The 15,740-nt window shown below is 36.7% G+C and overlaps 1 protein-coding gene across 1 annotated transcript in view; it reads right to left on the bottom strand.

Moving 5' to 3' along the window:
* Nucleotides 1-15,740, bottom strand: part of ARSB (arylsulfatase B) — a gene marked incomplete at its 5' end in the record, with an annotated part of 65,943 nt that overhangs the window by 42,484 nt on the left and 7,719 nt on the right. The window lies entirely within an intron of this gene.

Raw genomic sequence — 15,740 nt, 5'->3', positions numbered from 1 at the left:
GGGAGAAGGGGGAAGGGAGGACAGGAGGGAGGAAAAGAAAAGACTACTTCAACCTAACACTTAAAGAAAAAAAAAATCACTTCCAGGGGTATGAGGCTGCCAAAACTTAGAACTGCACGCAAACAGCACAGACAAGTGATCTAATCTACATGCATTAAAGCCTCATGGTTGCATCCAGAATCTGCATCTTCCCTCATAATATCTTGTAACCTCTTTTCTTGCAGTTTACAGCTATGATTGTATTTTGTCACTTATCTTACAGAAAATAAACACAGCAATCTGGAGCTAATTTAAGTGGTTTAGCATATCAGGATACAGCTGGGAAAGATTTTAAGAAAAAAGCTCCATGTGAACAATAGCACTGCGAAGCTGAACTGCAGAGAGCACAGGAAGGCTGTGCAGACAGCCTGGCAGACAGCTGTCAGCCATTCCAATAACAATCTATGCAGCCAATGAAAACTGGCTAGTGTCGAAATTCTCCAACCAGCCTAGGAACAGTAACAATAAAAATAGGGAATTAAGAAGTTCAGACCTAATGATGGGAGTGTCATGGCCATAATTCAGCGTTAGGAACATTTCAGCTGTTCTTTGCCCATCTAGCAATAGAGCAACTCCTCCTGCATGTCTACAGTTTTTATATTTCATCCATTGTGGGCCAGATGTCTTTTTTTTTTTCTTGTTAAAATTAGTGTAGGCACATGCATTGACTTTACACAGTGTAAACTATAACTTGATTCAGGCAACTGGAGAGATTTACATCTGTTTTTTACATCATTTTTCTTTGAGAGGAATGATTCGAGTTTTTAATCACTTGGGGCCTCAGCTATATCTGGAATATCTTGACTCAATTCATTAGCAAAAAGAAACACATCTGTTGGCATAAAGACATTAAAATGAAACCAAATTCTTTAGTTATTACCTACCACATCAAACATTTAAAAGAGGAACAGCAATCACCTTAACAAGTATATCTCTTTCTAAGGTAACTCTCAAGCCAAACACAGAAACTACAATATCAGTTGAAATTTTGTCTGACAATTTTCTAAACCAAATATAAGAATAGAAGCATAAAGAAAAGAATAATATGCATCGTACTAGTTTTAAATTTCAGGAAAAAAAAAGGTTAATTACTTTGTGATCTATTGCAACAATTCCGTCTCCCAGAGCTATTTCATTTTCCTAGAGATAATATTGAAATGAACCAGGTAAGCTTATTCAGTAGTTATMAATTAGGTGAAAAAGACATTAATCTTGCATAGGTGTATTCAGCAATGTCCAGGTGTCTCCAAACAGCTATCTCAGCTTTTACTAAAGGCAATATCCAAAAGTCAAGATGGGGAGGGGGGGAAGATACTTGATAAGCTAACATGGCACAGAAGTGCATATAATTAAGTGAAATGGAAGTTTATACAAATGATTTTATTCTCCTTTAATGACATAAACAGCATTTTTCATCAGTTTTCATAAATCTGAGTTTGTCAGCAATGGATTATGTTTTCAAGATGAGGAAATGGCAGAGTATGTATTTGCCAAATGAATACTTCCAAGTCATTTTCTACTTGTTCACTTATTTCTTTAACATCTTTGCTGGATGACAGGTAATAATGGCTAGAATAACATACAGCCAAATACAACAGGAAAGGATGTTAAGTTGGCTAAAATTGACAGAACGTAACATTCTTCTGCCCTTCTTTGTCACACCAGTGCTACATTTAAGTGAACGATAAGAAGGAGCACTTAAACTCAACATTTTTAATCGAACAAAAAATGCTTTCATGCTGAATTTGTAGATTTTTTTCATCTATATGCTAAAAACTGCTATGTTCTAATTGCTCCCTTTGTCTCAATCTCTGTAATATGCCTGCAAGACTCTGTGGTAGTTCAGTAAGGTCACTGGCAATTTCCTCTTGGCAAGATCCAACCTTTCTCCAACATCATCATCCTTGAAATTTCTGCCACTTTTGATCACATTTCCTGAATCCTCAAGTTGTGAAATATCTCCTCTAGCAACTATCTGGCATTACAGACCACATTCAGTCCTCAAATTTGCACATTCAGTTCTCAGTTTCTAAAGGGAACTGTTTGTATGTACAACAGAAACAACCATAGACTTCAAAGGAACAGTCAGATTGCATATTTTGCTGTTGGTAAGCTTTTGGAGTTTTGAGAGTTTTTCAACTAGCGTAAGTAATGATCATTCCTTAGAAAGTTTAGTCTTGAAATTCCATCCTTTAGAGGTTAACTGGCTTCCTATTATGTTTCTGATTCTGGGAGAGAAGTAGAAGAAACCACAAAGCACTGACAGAATCCTCTGCTCACAGATAGTATTTCACCGTTTACAGAGCTTTAGCCCCCTAGACAACCAAGTATTTCCCAGTACACCTATACTTTAGAAATAATCTAATCCTTTCATTTTCAGAAGAGTTCTTGCCTTCTTTTCTGTGCAGAAATTCCATATCTAATCTAGTGATACTAGAACCATAAAGCTTGTCCACTTTACGATTCGAGTCAGGCTTGCAAAAGGAGTTTGCAATGACTCCAAGTCTACCTGCTGCTGCTCACCATCCTCGATACCATCACCTGTAAGAATTTATCATCTCTTTCATATTTATTAACCAACCTATTCACATGATCACTCCTTAGTCAGCCTCAGTCCAAATCTGCATTAGCAAAGATCTATTGTTTGAATGAAACGAGCAGGTTTATCTTAAGCAAGGGTAATGGAGAGAGAAAGGTGGCATCCCGTGTGGAGAAAGAAGGTAAACAGCTGGCTAGCCCTTTAGCGGGCATAGCTGGAGCGAGAGCGCACATTTGTCTCCAGCTACAAAAATGCAATTTGTAGCCTCCTCTGAGCAGCAGGATTGCAGTCATGGTTTTGTCTTCCTCATAAGGAGTTCTGCTCTTCTGAATAGCCTCTATCTGACCCATAATACAGGTCCAGAACTCCCATCTTCCCTCCACTCCTAATTTGGCAAAGGAGTCACTAATACTTCAAATTCATTTTTAACTCTCTCTCAGTATTATGGGTTCAGTGACCCATTAAATTAGCCAAGGTCTTTGGGTCTATTTTTTCCAAATGCCTCCCTCCTTATTTGCCTTAGGCTGCAACAAGAGGTGCTCCTCTGGCTATTGCTAAAACAATTTAAAGAGTTAAGCTAGTTAAAACCTCACCTATCCCAGAAGGGTCAACAGCCCCTAAAACAGACTGAAATGACTGCATGTATGCTTTCTCTTATTCTGTCAAAATTATCTGGATTAAAAAAGAACAAAAAAGAAACAAACAAAAAAACCCACCCAACCACCTTAATTACTGAAAATGTTCAAGCTACCCAAGGTGTCTTCGAGAAAATCAAATGAAGCACTATGCAGTCTCTGAATGCAGCTGAGAGTCCTCAGCGGTGACAGTGATGGGCACCTGCAGGCAGAAAGAGTCCTAACCTTTTAGTCCCACACATGAACAGTCAGGAGTGCATCACTGTCTACACTATTCTTTTCCTGAGGCATGCATTTTTATTTTCTTCATTTACATACTTTCCACTAGCTTTAACTTCCCAACCAACGGTAACTGTTAGCAAGCAGTAGACTACATTTACTAGTTAAAGCATATTCTTTGTGGTCAGTAGAGTGTAACTATTAAATTCTTTTGAAAAACTGAAGCACAGAAATAAAGCCTTGTGGCACATCTATTCAAAGTAATATGTCATATACTCAAGGAGAAAGACATGACTTTGTATCATTTGCAGCCATAATTGCAATTACCATTTTCCATGGGGATTGACATTCAAAGGTTCTCTTGGTGGGTGGGGGTTCCTGCCATCCCCCAGTAACGTCAGACACATGTGCCATTTCAGTCTCTACCTCTATGAAACAGCTGGGAAGGCTAATATTCTATTTTTGAGCCTCATCTCTAAATCCTATACCTCAGTCCAATAAATCTTGTTTCCTGGTGTGAAACTTTTTTTTATCATGGTCCAAGCTGACTTCCTTATCTATGCTACAACATCCTCTCTGCACCTGCTATTCATGGCTGCTATTTACTGTGGCAACATCCTGTCAAAAATCTAGATCAATATCACGGGTGACATCTTTAGCTCCTGCTGCTTGAGCCTACACATTCGGGCATTTTCTAAATCTTGCATCCTCCAGCTTACTAGCAACGTTTTAAAGAAGTAACCTATTTATTTTTTCACATCCCTCAAAATCTCCTACTATAATTGAGTCCCTTTTCTTGTTTATCCAACTTGATTTCTTTCATCAATCTTCAGTCAAAGGAATTACAAAAATAATCCTACCTTTTCTCATCTTTTCCTCCACAACCTAGTCTGCATTTCACATATGCATTGATTCTCATGCATACAACAGTGTTCCCATTTTGCAAAGCTACTGTCCTGAATTATCAAAAAAAAACTAATTCTTCTAGGCACTGCCAGATACAGAAGGCAATGGAGATTTGAAAATTAAAAAAAAAAAAAATCTTATCCTATCTTGCCAGATAAATCATCTTATTTATCTTGCATCTTTCTATTTCAGAAGACAGACCACACATTTTCTCAGGACAAAAGTCACAGTTTCCCTGTATTTTGCATATCACAYACACTAATCAGTGATCAGAAATAAAACTTCTCATCTGTCTTGAAAAGTAGCTAAGCTAAATTGTCATAAAGATGAAACCACTTAATACAGAAACTTCTTAGAAACTTCTTTCCAGAAGCACATTGAAGCAGCTACAAGTGCTTCAAAGAAAAGTACAAATCCTTACACTGATCACAGGGGGATTCTTTTTGTAGCCCCCAGAGAAAGTGATTCGTAATTCAGGGCATGAAAAGCTTAACTCTCTCCTAATTTTTCTTAGAAATATAGATGATCAAGAAAACCCAGAGGAAGAAAAAAACCCACAGAACTAGGATATATATAATTTTTTCCATTTTAAAGTCAACATCTGTCTAACAGATGCAATATCTTCCTATTAAATACTTGTAATTTGGAGTAACTAACATTCCTGCATGTTAGGGTGGAGCTTTTTTTTTTCTTTTTAACTCAGAACTTGTAAAAAGTATGAATTACTAGGCATTTAGCACATCTATATTCTAAAGAGTCTGTTGGTTTTGCTCTCATGTGAATTAAGCCAGTGAAAAATCTTATTTCTTTAACTCATGTTAAAGCAAAATCTTTCATAAATACAGGTCTATTATCAACTGTGCATAAGAATAATACAAAATGATAAAAAGTGAGAGAAGAATATAAATGACAACCATATTGAGCTTCTATTTGGAAGAATTCTTGTTTTTCTTCCGACAGTAGCCTTCACTTGCACATTCATTGGAGAAATGTAGGTTCTTAGAGAATAAGGGCAATGTACAAAAGTGATGCTGTACCTATCTCCTTGGCTAATCTTTTATTAAAAAACTAGCTGATAGGAAAATGGTGCATATTTGGTAACATCTTAAAATTTAGTACCTTTAATAGTATCTGGTGATTTAATAGTACCTGATATTTTTGTAAATTCATTGTAAATTCATGACAGTAGTCTAAAAAAATCTACACGACAAGGAAGAAATACCTAAAGGTGTGCAATGAAGTATGAGTAAGGAAAAAAAGAGAAAGTTTTTTCAGCCTGGAGCTTCTCCAAGCTTTTTCCACCACTTGTAGCGTTATGCTAGGAGACAGTCCCCCACAGAAAGTGAAAGATACTTTAACATTTGGGTACTTAAGATAGGCAAGCAAGGAAACCGACAGATATCCACAGGCACTCCAGCACCCAACAGGTCCTAGCAAAATAGGGAAAAAGCAAATTCCTTCCCTCTCCTCAAATTACTGATGCTTTTCCACTGTGCAAAAACTGAGCTCAACAAATACTCCAGGCATAGCCCTGCTCCAAAGCAAAGAGGTATGGAAACAGTCAAGGATCAGAGTAACCAAAACCAGCAAGGTTCTACAAAATAAAATAAAATGGGCTTTAAGATGATGAAAACTTAAAAACAAACTCACGCTTTTGGGGACCTTTTTCCTTTTCTTGTTATGCTACCGCATTCTGGGCCTTTGAGAAAGGCCTGAACATACCAACCACAAAGAACTTTGTAAAGAAAAAAAAAAAAGAAGAAGAAGAAGAAAGGAGAAAGAGAGTAAGAATCCTTACTTTGTTCACTTAGTTTGAGAGTATCACATTAGCAAACTAAGAAAAGTCGAAGGAGACTTTAGAATAAATTGTAAATGACAAGAGAAAAGTACTTCTAATCCTGAATCTCACAGCATTTAAAATGACCCTACTATATTGCTACTGTTAGCTAAGTAGCACAATTCATATTACAGAGGAGGAATTATGGGGAATGATGGACTGAGGACATCTTTCCAACCATTTTTGTCTCACTGATCCAAAATAAAATGAATCTCTGAAATTGATGTCTAAAGATGTTACTACTTTTTCTCATTTGATAATTCTGTATTTGTTTCATAATACTGAGTTTGATTTGTTCTATTCAATCTTTTAACATGGCACTAAAAATCAAATGCAATTCAACTTTGAATACTAGTGACTATATTCCTTTTAACAATTTTATGTATTTTATGACTGTTCAGTTAATGTTCTGAGTTACAAGAAGTTGTCAGTTTGAAGCCTTTTCCACCTAATGGGTTTTGATTACTCTGTCTCAGAAAGACCATGCAGTGTATCCCAATAAAGATAACAATATACCTGTAGAAAATGTTCTCTTTCTATAGTTGCTACTTCTAGTACTGCTTAGTTGTTGTGGATTAAAGGAACTTTTAAAACTAAACTGGAAATGCGATATGTAAGAAAGGGCACAATCAACCACAATGTGCTATGACCATTTTTTTTCTCTGTCTCACATTAAGGAGAGGAGGCCATCAATTAATGGCCTCCTAGACTGATTTTAATTTTCAAAAGGCTTTTAGCAAATCCTATCTTTTATACTGCACAGCACTCATAGAATACGTACAGTTGGAAACCAAAAAAACTCAAATACTTCCCTTAGCAGTAACATGAAAATTTTACACAAGTTACCATCAACATAGCCAATTGCTTCTAGTGAGAGAAGCATAACAGTTTTTAGTGATGACCTTGACTCTATCTTGGCTAAATATTTACATGGGCCTCAAGAGACAAAAGTGAGCTAAAGGCATTTTGTTATCCTGCTAAGCTATTACAGATTCTCCCCTTCTGCGTGATGACATAAGTTTGTCAATGTTCCTTTCAGGAATAATTGGGCCATATACAGCTCATATCACTAAAAAGAATACTAGTATTTTTATATTGAAATCCAAGGACATTCTGCAAAACAGATCTTACAGGAAGGCATCATCCAACTAGGGCCTTGAGGGTTAGGTCCACTTTTCCTCCTTCCCCTGAATACATCTAGCAATTACATTTCCCCTTCACTGAAATGAACAAAAACCAACTGCCAAAACCTCAGGACATCTCCTTCTACCTGCTACAGTCAGCACAGAGAATTGAATTACTGCTGCTGCCAAGGGGGGACAACTGAAACAGGGCCACAGCCCAGATACCTGGATCACACAGCAGAAGCAGGTCAGCTTTCTTCCTTGTAGCACTGGTAGTAAGCCTCCTCCTTTTCTTGTCCCTGCCTCTAAAAAACTGTTTTCCACTTTAGATTCATGTTAGAACAAGATTTAAAACCTTTCAGGTTTTATTACTGCTAATATCAGGTAATTAGTAACACTACATCAGTTAAAACAAAATAAAATGACCTAAGAAACAAAGAATAAAATCCTATGTAGACCAATTACATAACTATATATTAAGGAAGAGCCCAGCTTTTGCAGTTAAATATTCTACTAGTATCCTTTCAGAAAAGGAGCAGGAATCAGATGGCATATTCAACTCACCAAGAGTTTAATTCTGTAAACATTTGGTTTATATCCAGCATTCCTTTACAGGACTGGGGCTTTAAAAGCAAGCATGTTCTTGTATCTAATCAGATCCATACGGAGGGTCCATGCACACTGAAGCAGGACTGGGAAGTACATTACAAGTAACTGTGAAATTATTTCATATGTAACTTACAAAGTTTAAGAAGCAAGTTTAGTAATGTCAGTGTCTCAGTATTCCTGAAAACATAGTATGCCAATGGAGCGACTCACTTTATCTACAGTATTTCCATAAAGCAAATTTCAGAGATTCTCAACTTAAAAAAAAACAAAAACAAAAACAAAAACAAAAAAAAACACAAAAGGAAAGGAAAGAAAGAAACCACAAGCAACATGCAGGCAACAGCCTTAGACAAAGATATAGGATGGGAAAAAGAAAGTCCTAGGTGAGGGCAAGGGAGAGGGAAAACAAACACCCCTCCCCCCCCAAAAAAAAATTTTTATCCCCACATCTTTCTTGCTTTACTCTGTTTCTGAAGGGAAGACTATATTCTAAAGAAATCAAAACTGCAGGAGGCTACAAGGGAAGCTGACACCTCTTTTCTACAGTGCAAAATGTTGTGCTTTCTATGATTTTGCTTTTTATACCGTTGAACTATTGAGTGCCTCCTCAATTTCATGGTAACAAAAAGCAAAGGAGGACTACAAGCAACAATGATACAAAACTTAAAAAAAAAAAATCTATTTAACAGACATGATACCAGTAAAAATCATTTAATATGTATTTATTTTAAAATGAGGTGATGGATATAAGCATGAGTCAAGTCTACATGCAGGATTCTTGTACACAAAGTTTGGACGAAACACTACAAATAACTGCCAGTATCAACAACATAAGTATGCAGTTCAGGTTTTTTAATCTTCTTAATTTTGTGGGTGAATTAAGCATTTATGAAAGAGAATTAAATAGCACTGACTAGCGCCAGACACAATATGAGCATGCACTAGACAGTTTCAATGCACAGCTTTGTAAATGCATCTCATTTTTGACCTCCAACATTCTTGCTGAAAGTCTAGGTCACAGAACAGGACTTCAGAGCCTTTCCTTTGTGTGATTTAAGCTCATGATTGTGACTCACAGTTAAAGAGAGCACTGTCGATAATAGTGGTAAAGGATCACATTTGGGGAAAGTTTCTCCCCTCTGATCTCCACAGCATGAATAATGCTTATTCTGTACATGTTCCAAGTACGGAACTCCCATTGAGGTTTCATAAAAAAAAGTACAGAATACATGCAGAAATCTACATTGTGGATAAGCTACTCACAGCATGAATTAGAGAATAACTTTGCCCTTAATTTGAACTCAAGTTCTTCCCCACACTGCATTTGAAAGATCCATTTGTTGCTCTATTTTCCAATTGTTCTACAAATGTGGCAGAAATGTTAAGCCCCCTGACGGCTAACAGGAAACATACATTTTCAATGAAATGGACCAAAGTTGGCTGAGATGAGTTGATGAAAAAACATCTGTTCGGTTGTATACTCTCAGTTTAAATAGATGGCTCAATATAAGCAGTAGGAAAGTAGGAAAGCCACATAAAAAATGTCTCTATAGTACTTATGCAGTATTATAATTTCAGTGCTTAATACAGATTTTTTTGTGCGACAGAAGAACTACGGAAAACCTTTCTGCTGGAGGCACAATAAGCAGAAAAATATACTTTCTCCTATATGATTTTGCTCATGTAATTTTTATTGTCCTTAACACACAGCATAGGGCTTTTATTTTCCATCAAAGAAACACATTACTTCTACTGCATTAGGGTACCAGGCTTTTACTGAGTTGTGTGTAGCTAAATCAATTTGCTAGTTTTTGTGATTCACTGGAACTGTTTACTATTCTGACTTTTCTGAAGTTGGAAAAAAAAAGAGTAAAATTGATCTTATGGAAAAAATGCCATACATTTTGATGCATACAAAATTCTATACAAAATAGCTACAAATGTAGATACAAACCTAGATCTACAACAGCTCTGCACACAATGCACTTTTTCATCCTATTCAATTTTTTTTTTCCTTTCCAGTACAGCTTTACTGGTAGACGCTATCCTAGGGTGGACAGTTTCAGGCGACTGCTTTCATTGTAAGCAGCCTCAGTAATTAAACAGGTCTCAGTAGTTACAGACCCTGCTGTGTCAGGTCTACACTCCCATTCAGCATCAGTAATTACCAGAGAAATACAGACAAAAATTTTAACCTAAAAAAACATGTGAATTACCTGACAAACTTTCCATATGCTTTCAGTAAGCAAGTTAAATAAGACATAATTGAGAAAACTTTGGACTGCTCCCTGTGCCAGAGCACTGAACCAGAACTCTGGTGTAAAAGAATCTGATCTATAGTTTAATGGTTTCTTAAACACTATTACTGAGGATATAAACTAGCACAGCTTAAGAGCAATCACAGTACAATAGAACATTTTGACAGCTGTGCAGAATTATTAAATACCATTACCATTAAAATTAACTGTTTTTAGTATTCATCATTACTCCTTGGTCTGAGAAAAAATTTGCCAGGATAACTATTGGCTTGCTTCAATCAAAGCAGTAAACAAATAGGGCTAGTCTGTAGCCCTGGACAAAATTCATTTCTCAATTTCATTTACAAACGAATTTTACTTTAAGTATCAGCATTTGCTTGAAACAGGAAAAAAAAATCAAGATTTCACTTACGTTGGAATTATAAATACATAGCAGAAAAACAGTGATCATCTCTGGCACAAGGTCATTATGTATTCAGGGATCTGATTTTGGAAAGTTGGATTTTTCAAGGAAAAAGCAGAGAGAAGGGATTTTTTATGCTAGGAGGAAAGCAAAACAAGCTAGCATTTGCTACAAAACATTTAAGATTTCCACAGGATTCAAAAACATGGAAAAAAAGTTACCTATCTCCTGACTGTCTGTATCATCTTAGTTTTCGTTCTGAAATTAACTTTCATCAAAAGGTAACACCTCTGTGAACACCTGCTTTTTATAATATATTTTTATAAAAATAGTCTAGATCTTTCATTACTCTTATCTGTATCTTAAGGTATGAATTCAGATGTCCTGTGTAATACACAACACTACTGTAGAGATGACATTCTTTTATTCCTAAAAATATTTACTCTTATTATGCACACTTTAAATGGGAAAAGTGTGTAAAAGAGACTGAAAGCCAACACTGGAATATGAAACACCAAATACATGCACCTTTGCTTACTTCCAATTGACACGCAATCATTCGGATCAATGCAGATACAGTGATCAACTGCACATTTTGCTGTTACAGTAAGCTTGAATGATCAGGACAGAAAAGTAATATTTGGAAGTTTACAAACTCAAATAACTTGCTTGATTGAAGGTGTTTTCAGCTAAGACACATGTGTGTATTTCCTCTTTAGGAAGCAGTAGATGCTTGGGCACTTTCCTTGCTAACAATGCACTGAGCCTTTTAGAACTTCCTGATAGGACTCATTAAAGCACCTCTTCAAATCTATAACTGAGCAGGTTTACTAWAAATTGTGCCTAATAGCATACATTCAAAATTAGCTCTTCTAACAAGATCAGATACTAATTGCTATTACCAATCTCTCCTTCTGTTAGCTCAAACGATCTGGAATCAAAAGTCTCTCTGAAGTCTCTTACCAGTAAAAGAGAAAAAGCAGAAGTTTATTAAAGAAAAAAGGCACTAGGAAAATGATAAAAACAGTCCTTAAGGAACCAGTAAARGGCACTGTAGGGCATCCTATAATTCAAATCTCCCCAGTTTCTACCAAAACATGTAACTGGAAACAAGCAAAAACAAAAAAAACRGTATTTTATCAGACAAGAGCTGCAATGTGCTGGACTGAAAGAGATTGAAAAGTCTTTATTAGGAAGAAAATAATATAAAGTTTCAAAAAATATCTAGATATCTAGGTGTGAGTGTGTGGGAGGGGGAGGGAGGGGAAGGGATTGTATAAACATTAATAATTATGTCCAAGACAATTTGTGCTCTTATCAATCATAATCCTAATATGATAAAACAACCAACTTTTGGAGTGAAGACTGTCCCTGTCACATGCTCCATTATGGACAGGATTTATGCGATTTCCTCTTAACAATGTAAACCATGGTTTGGAGAGAGAAATTCTACATATTTTACCTTTCAAAGCCCTCTTACGGCAATTAACAGAGACTACAGCGCTAATCCATGTTTAAGAATTAACATACATACTGAAAGAAAGAATGGTAAGGAACAAGAAAATTACACAGTCAAAATGACAAACTATATTTTTAAAGGATTTAAAAAAAWTGAAAGTTAAATAAAACAGAGGATATTAGTTTTAACATTGAACTGAAATCAAGTCAGGCTCTTTTGCTGTAATGTTGGCAAGTTTCCATCCATGTTATTTGTAATATGTTGCAACAACTATAACACATGCTACACAGCAAATCCCTACTTCTCACCTCAAGCCTCAGATCTATATTTGAAGCAAGACTTGGACCCTAAGTCAATGTTAATAATGCTGAGCTAAATTTGTATTACTTCAAGGCTTATGATGTCCTCTGGTTATTTTAAATCAGAGTCTTCTTCAGAAAAGTTATAGTTATGTTGTCTTATATTTTCCAAAAGGAAGAATAAATCCTATGTCTCATTCTTTTCGATTTCAAGTGGACAAAAGTGCATGGATACCTGAGATATTGTGGCACCTTTCTTATTTGCTTCACTTAACAGACAGTAGCTTCATCCTAACCAACCATTTCATTCATTATAAAAGCACTTGTATGTGAAGTATAAAAGCTGTTCTATAAAACCAAATTCTGTTTTCTATTGCACCAGTGAATAATTTTCAAGCTACTACCTGATATACAAATGTAACACTACATACCTTTGAACTGTCTAGTCTTTTTCTTATTTACCCATATGAATAGCTTGCCTATCTATACAAAACACAAAAAGACACCAGAGATGTTGATTTACATGKTATACTGATGGAGTCAGACTTGCTAATGACCAGGTTACTTCATTCTTGGCCAAATATTTCCATTAGGCCACTAAGTCCATTAGGACCTCGAGTTCTTACACACATTTTACGGTATCTTTTTAAAATGTGTTGTAGTTCCATTTGCTAACTGGCATGTTTTCAAGGGAAGCCTAGTTAGGCCATAACATTCACAAATAGGAAGAAACATTATAGAGTTTATTAAAAAGAAATCTACCATGAGAGTAAAGATTAATCATGTTCTAGAACATCAACAAGGGCAAGTGCAGAGTCTTACATCTAGGGAAAAATAACCCCATGCACCAGTACAAGCTGGGGGCTGACCTGCTGGAGAGCAGCTCTGCAGAGAAGGACCTGGGAGTGCTGGTGGATGACAGATTGACCATGAGCCAGCAATGTGCCCTTGTGGCCAAGAAGGCCAAGGGTATCCTGGCTGCATTGGGAAGACTGTTGCTAGCAGGTCGAGGGAGGTGATCCTGCCCTTCTACTCAGCCCTGGGGAGGCTTCATCTCAACTACTGCATCCAGTTCTGGGCTTCCCAGTACAAGAGAGACATGGAGCTGCTGGAGAGAGCCCAGCGTAGGGCTACAAGGATGATCAGAGGGCTGGAGTATCCGCTCTATGAGGAACAGTTGCAAGAGCTGGGCCTCTTCAGCCTGSAGAAGAGAAGACTGAGGGGGGATCTTATCAATGTCCATAAGTACCTGAAGGGAGGGTGTCAAGAGGATGGGAACAAACTCTTCAGTTGTCCCGTGTGACAGGACAAGAGGCAACGGGCACAAACTGAACCACAGGAAGTTCTGCCTGAACATGAGGGGGAATTTTTTCACTGTGAGAGTGACRGRGCACTRGCATAGGTTGCCCAGAGAGGTTGTGGAGTCTCCTTCTCTGGAGATCTTCAAGGCCCGCCTGGATGCAACCCTGTCTACCATGCTCTAGGTGACCCTGCTGAGCAGGGAGGTTGGACTAGATGATCTCCAGAGGTCCCTTCCAACCTTACTGATTCTATGATTTTATGATTTCAAAGAGCATCCACTAAAAAGAGGCCTTTAATTTTGATGTATGGTATTTAATGGTGGAGGAATCAACCGGATGACTATGTTTGTTGCAGGCTTCCTGGCAGGTATAGCAAGAGCAAATCATTGTATTTATGAATTTTGCAGCAGTGGGAGGTAAACATCCAACTGTGAACTTTGGCCAAAACTAGACAGAGAATAGCAATGAATTTTGTAAAATTGCATTCTGCAAATGTAGGGTCCTCATCTCTTTCCTCTACAACTTTTCAAGAATACAGTTACCAATAACAAAACAGAGATAATTTTTATGATTCTGAGTCTGTAACTACTATGCTGGGGAGACGCACAGACTCTGTTCATTAAAACTGAGGATATTATTTAAGCTTCTCTAGATTCTCTGTTGCAGTCTTCATTTAAATCCTTAAATTGATCTTACTGATTCTTAATTCCACTATATGGATAGAGCTATCTTGAAGAGAGTTCCTAATCTGATAGGGAAATTTGCCTCTTTTGTCATACCAAGCAAGAGGAGGGTCTGCAGGTTCTACTAGGGTGCCCTGAGGCTGGTAGCAGGGGCACAGCTTCCCCAAGAAGGTATACTTTGAAGGGATAAAAAAAAAGAGTTTAAAAAGTATGCCAGAAGACAACTGGGAAAAAAGGGGAAGGGAAAAAAAAAGAAAAAAAAAAACTATCCTTGGCATGAAGTAAGCAGCAGAAGGTAAGGTGTACAACAACTAAGACAGAGAAGGGAAGACACATTTTCATTATACTTTCATTATACAAACAAAGGAAAACTAGAAAGACCTAGATTTAGGACATAAAGGAGTCTGGGATTAACAACAAAAATCATCTCAAGCAAGAGTGTAGACCTAGTTCCCACAGTTATTATTTTAGGTAATATGAATCAACTTCATACCCATATTCTAACTGCCAATGCACACCAACACTCTCAGTTACAAAGGACTTGAAAGCTGTGCAAATAACTTGCAGAGGGATCTCACACAACACCACTCTCTCCACAAGACACCAAACTGGAGATCCTCTGGTGTTTCTTTTCAACCTAATTTTTAATGTCCAATTTGAAACACAATCTGAAAAAGCTATGAATATAATATTGAAAAGCTGAATAAATTTTATGTTTTTTTTCCCTTCAAATACTTAATGGTTTCAACATTTGTTTTCTGGAAATCAAGTCTTTAATGCATACAATGTTTTATGCCTGTAGAGAATAGTTGCGTGAAGTAAAGTGAGAAGACTGGAAAAAATGAATTCTGTCTTGTGATCTGCCTGATCTAGGTCCAATTTCCTTGCATTTCAATTATATTAAATTCCACTTCTAGCAGTCTAAAATGTCAATTAATTCAAAACAAATCCAATTAGGTTAGACAAACACTGGATTCTCCTGATTGCCTGACTCTTCTTGAAATGTATGTGTAACTGATGATATAGATAACCATTGTTAAAAGCAGAGCGTACTGTAACTGTTTGAAAGAGCCAATGTTTTATAAACAAAAAATAAATTTGTCTTCTTAATCAAGTGATAATCTATGCTTCCAATCCAGATGTCTTTAGTTTTACTCCATGATACACTGAACAAGTGTTACTGAAATAACTATACCAGGAACACATCAGCAAAGACTAGAATTCTTCCATATGGAAGAAGTATTGCTATAATTTTCCTTATGGCTTTTCTTACTTTCAGTTCTAAATATGAAAACACCATAAACAGAAACAGGCACTTTCCTAGAACARTTATCAAAACCCGCTAGAATCAAAACTTGAACACTAAGATAACACCACAAGGCAAACAGGTTTGGATTTAAAATAAAATTCCAAAGGCTATACAAAACAG

This window comes from Rhea americana, unplaced genomic scaffold, assembly GCF_003343005.1.
Source record: "Rhea americana isolate MKP2758 unplaced genomic scaffold, rheAme1 scaffold_74, whole genome shotgun sequence".
NCBI lineage: Eukaryota > Metazoa > Chordata > Aves > Rheiformes > Rheidae > Rhea > Rhea americana.
The sequence above is the reverse complement of the archived record's forward strand: the minus strand, read 5'-3'. Positions and strand labels throughout refer to the sequence as shown.